This window comes from Nannospalax galili, unplaced genomic scaffold (genome assembly GCF_000622305.1).
Source record: "Nannospalax galili isolate Female #2095 unplaced genomic scaffold, S.galili_v1.0 scaffold792, whole genome shotgun sequence".
NCBI classification, from domain to species: domain Eukaryota; kingdom Metazoa; phylum Chordata; class Mammalia; order Rodentia; family Spalacidae; genus Nannospalax; species Nannospalax galili.
The window spans coordinates 594,175-599,704 of record NW_008331036.1 but is presented as its reverse complement, the minus strand read 5'-3'; positions in this window follow the sequence as shown (position 1 = coordinate 599,704).

Here is a 5,530-nt window from a genome sequence, read left to right as displayed (position 1 = left end):
GCCTGCTTTCTTATGCAACACAGGCCCACCTGCCCAGGGGTGGCACCACCCACAGTGGGCTGGGCCCTCCCACATCACTCATCAAGAAGATGCCCCTCAGACATGGCCACAGGCCAGTCCAATAGAGGCAATTCCCCAATTGAGGCTCCCTCAACCCAGGTGTGTCAAGTTGACACTAAAGCTATCCAGCACACCCCCCCAAAGTCTATTTTTGGGGTACTAGTTTGAGGTTTAGGTTTAAACAGGCTAAGAGAGGTATGTGTAACAAGGCAGTACTGGTCACCATGTGGTCCTGAACAAACCCATCATTATCTCCACCTCAGTCTCTCCTATGGGGTGGTCTGGTAAATTGTCAGAACTATGTGAAGTCAGTTCCTGGGAATCAAGTTCCTCTTCTGAATGACTCCAGGTTTCAAGTCTTTTCCTTATGCCAACTCGAGACTCCTGGGGAAATTCTAATTTGGGAGAGTCTATTGTTTCAGTGTTCTGATAGCCAAAGGGAAGCACACAGTGTCTAGTGTCTTCCTTTCTGCCAAGATGGTTGAATTATAGCCTTCCATCAGAAAACCTGTACTCCACAACACTGCAAAGATTGATTAATTAAGAAACACTTGCTGGCTCCAGGGTCTGACTAGCACATAGAGGCAAGAATGTTGCTAGGAGAAATTCCGTGCACCTTGCATCACAGTGTCTACCTGACACTCAGCAACACTCATCCTTGATGTTTCCTAGATACATGGTAGTTTCTAGTCTCTCTGCAAATGCTCTTCCTGTCCCTTCAGTTGAGAGTACATTTCTTTTCTTTGCTTCCCAATCTTGTTATCCTTTATTGTATTTAGGGACCACAGAATCTGTAAAGTTTTTGTTTTTTATTCTCCCAACATATATGTCATGAACTTCTCTACTCATCTGTAGGATCTGCTTTTTCTCTCTTTGGTGTGCAGGTGTATACAACTTGAGACTGTCAGCAGTCACTCCTTCAGTTTAGGAACAATTTAGAGAATCTCACTTAGTGTCAGGCATGGCTTCATGCCTCAGTCACTGAGGCCTGGTGAGTCTTCAACTATAGTATGACTGTTGACCACTTTAAAAAATAAGACTTCTTAGACAGACAACCACATATTCTAACACAGAGTTTGGAGTACGGTATAGGAATGCACTTAGTGTGAATGATTCCACAAGATGCTTTTCCTTGTGTCCCACACTCCCACAATGCAAAAGACACTAGGGGAGACCTTACATTTTATTGGTACTAGTAAATGCCTCTCTCCCACCATTCTATCCCATTTTATTACTTTATTGGTTTTATCTCTTGTTTTGTCAACACAGAGTCCAGGGGCTTGTACTGGTGTGTACATAATACATATTTTTGGATGAATGATTCATGGAATTTACAATCTGATAAAGAATGTAGATTGCACCAGTAATCCTAAAAATACACGCCATGATTCAGTGTTCAGGGACTTGTCTTAGAAAGAGAATTTAACTATGGTTACTTAATTAGAGAAGATTTCTCAGAAGAGATACCAAAACAACTACTCAAAAGATAAAAAAGAGAGAGGAGACAAAGTCATTGAGAAAGAGAAAGAAAACCACCTGGTCAACATGTGGCACTAGTGATGATGTGACCTACTAGAGAGAGCAGGAGACAGATCCAGTACATGAAATCATACACTGATTATGCAGTGACTGAGCCTATGAAGTGTGTACTTTGGATCAATGTGGTAGATACCTAACAAAAGTTAGGTGTTAAATGTAGCTGAATAATATGAAATGATTAAACATAACTGTCTCTTATTTGATGGATATTTAAATGTCTCCAAGAAGAGAGTCATTTTCACACAGCAATTTTGACAATTAAAATATTTAATTCTTTAACTTCTTATACATTGCTCCTGCCATTTCTATAGAAAATGAAAATTTTCTTAACATGAATTCTTCCTAAACTTCTATTGTAGTTGTTTTGTTTTAGTAGGAAGAGAGAATGTTGACCCATTTCTGTGAATTAAATAATTGAAAGTAGAAGGTCTAGGAGAGATGGCAGAGCTTTTGAGCCTTCTATATTCTTAGGAATTTCCTAACAACTGCCTTTAGTTAATTACAGCTATTTTAATGTCTAATCACATAGGCCAACTTAGTTACCAAATTATAACTGTGGAATCTGTCTGTAAGAGCTTCTGTGCATTTTGCTAGACCGAAAGAAGTCTTAAGGATGATTTTTTTTTCCTCCTAAGTTAGTTCCTGTGCTGCTGCTGAGCAATGCAAAGCATTTACTTCCTCTAGTGGCTGATCCTGCTGACTACAAAAGAAGAACATTTTCTCCTGGATTACTGGGGATTAATTAAGGAGAATATTGCATGTACATGTCTTAACTGGAGTGATTCTCCTATTAAAATAATCTTTTAATGCACAGTGTGTTGGTATAGGCCTTTCATCCCAATACTTGGGAGGCAGAGGCAAGTGGGTCACTGTGAAATCAAGATAAGGCTGGAATGGTCTATATAGATTTCCAGGCCAACTGGGGCAATATAGTGAGACCCTGTCTAAAAAATAAATAGGAAAAAAGAAAGAAAAGTATAAGATTCTATAAACATGTAAAAGCGTAAAAGAGAATTGGTTACTGGGTTTGCTAAAAGTAACATAAGATACTAAATCTTAAAACCTGTGTGTAAAACCTGTAATTCAAAGTCTTTTTAAATTCTCCCTGTTGTCCTTGGTCCAGATGCACAGTATGTTTCTATAATTCATCCCCTTAGTTGCCTAAGAAGAGTTGGATCCAAAATATTTATTAAACTTGTATTTGTTAAGAAACAATTATTTTACCTGATTCTGTCATAATAACTAATACAATGTGGCACTAAGACAGAAATGATAAATAGCTCAAAATAATTCAATTAAGATTTCAGGCAAACATAGGTGCATATATCAAAATTAATGGATCACCAAAGTTGCATTTCAAAAATGAGGCAAGCATGATTTGTTCAAAAATGGGGTGATAAAAGTCAGCTAAGACTTGAGAGGAGATGGCAGGGCAGGTAGATTCCCGTTTCATAACCTTACTTACAATTTGATTAAAGATGCAAACATGAAAACCGAAACCATATGCAAACTAGCAAACTTGGCTTAAAATGATATCAAAGAGTGACAGGAGAGAAAGTTATACCCCAACATATTTAAATGTTTAAAATCTGATTGTCATAGCTTACCAAACAAGGAGGAAGGCAAAATCAAGATCAAGAATGTTTTATAAACAGGAAAGTAAATTGCTGGTGTCTTAATATGCATAAATGTTTTTGTGGATTATTAAGTAAAACAGAAATAATGAAATGGTTCAAGAATAAAAATCACCGAATCCAAAAGGAAATAATAAAAACCAATTTTTCTAAATCAATATTGCTGATAAAACCAGTATTTCACATCATATATGTAATTATCTAATTTTTCACTGTTTTTTTCCATAAAATATGAACCATGATATAATTTAAAATGCAATGACTAAAGGACAAATGTTTATTCATTAATATACATTTATATACATATATGAGTTATTATTTTCAATATCTAGGTCGCCAAAGAGTAAAATGTTTTTCATTGTTAGTAAAAGTGAATACAAAGGAATATTCAAGCGCAACCCAACTTAATGAGTGGATAAGTTGCTTCAATTTTTCAACTTAATGAGGTAATAAATTGTTCCAATATTCAAGTTAATGAGGAAATAAATTGCTTTAATAGTCTTTAATCATACAAAATTATGGGCAGTAAAATAAGAATTTGAAAAGATATTGAAATGGAATCATGTCTCCTAAGTTTTAAGATCACATGTTTTAAAGTAGCCATGTAGTAATACTATTATCTTTTTCTGCTGTTATAATCAGAGACCAGATAATTTATAAAAAGCAGAAATGTATTTTCTCTTGAGACATCTAAGAAGATGCCTGAAGGTTAGGTTCTCTGAGGGTAGCTGCCCTCTGCACTCTGTACAGCACATCAACTGCACCATCTTCCGGAGAAAAGAAGCTTTGTGATCTCACATGCAGGAGGCAAAACGCAAGGGGAAGCCCTGTCTCTCAAGTCCTTTATAATGGCACTAATCTATCCATGAAGCCAGTGTCTTCAGAACCCTACCCCCTTTCAAATGCTTCACATCTCACTAATGTTACATTAACAATTGTGTTTCCAATCCATGCATTTCAGCATAGGAGGCCCATTCATACCAAAGGAATTAATAACCTATATAAAAATATATGGACAATCAAAGGCAATGCAGTATACAATAAAAGGTCTTTTACCTTGACCATGCAATATATAGGTATATGACTATATAGAGATATATGTGTGTGTATTTATGGTATGTGTATATGTGTTCATAAATATACATGAATATACATGTATAAATATAAATACAGATATAACCCACCTTTCTCTTTATCAGCCCGATATTTTGTTTATCATTTGCTTTCATAATCAGCTTACAAATGCACAAAACAAGCTATCAACTTCTTTTGAGTGTCTCACATTGCCAATATCAAGTATATTCTGTAAATTCTTTGGAACAGACTGACTTGTGGTAACATCATCTGAGGAGAGGTTATGGATTTTCCAGATCTTGCTAATGCTCAGGCACAAAAATATAGGTAATAGGTGAGTGATTACAGTTCAGTTTGAGAGCAATAAATTGCTTTGGTTGGCATGAACAAAACAGAGCACAGATGACTGGCAAAGCAGGAGACGTCTTCCTATGTCTGCTGAGGTCATTCCCTTGTCAGTGAGGATCAGCAGGTGTCATCATGCACGGAAATCCGGGCCCAGCTGCTCACCAGTAAGAATAAAGAACAAAATTCTTCTGTTCCTCTTTCAGAATTAGGTTGAGAAACAATTGTCTTCTTCACTTAAAGACTAATTCTTCCCCATGGCTTCAATAATAATGAAAAATAATCACAAAGTTCTTATTCAGTCTTACATAGCATGCTATGTAAAACAATACTTGGCCATGAAAGATTAAATTGCACCAAATACAATCCCATTCCTTTGTAAATACAATTCTTTTTTTCTTTAAATTCTATTTATTTTTATTTTATGTGTATGAATGTTATGCCTGCATGTGTATAAGTGTCCCCATGTCTTGGAGTGCCCGCAGAGGACAGAAGAGGGAGTCTGATCAACTGGAATTGGATTTACCAACGACTGTCACCATGTGCATGCTGGGATTCAAACCCGGGTCTTCTGCAAGAACAGCCAGTGTTCTTAACTGCTGAGTCATCTCTCCGGTCCCTGTAAGCACAATTCTTACAGAGAGGATCACACAGAAAGTGGGAAAAATATGTTAACCATACTAACTGTTCTCTTTCTTTGATGGTTTATCCTTATTATTAGTGTTCTAACTGAAATAAGTTTAAAATATACTTCTAAAAACTAAGATTTTTGTCAATGCTAGCTCTAATAACTGTTAACTTACCTTCAAAGAGTAACTGAATATCGTAGCCTGTATGTGTGTATTTTAGTTACCTTAAATTACTGTTTTTCCCAACAA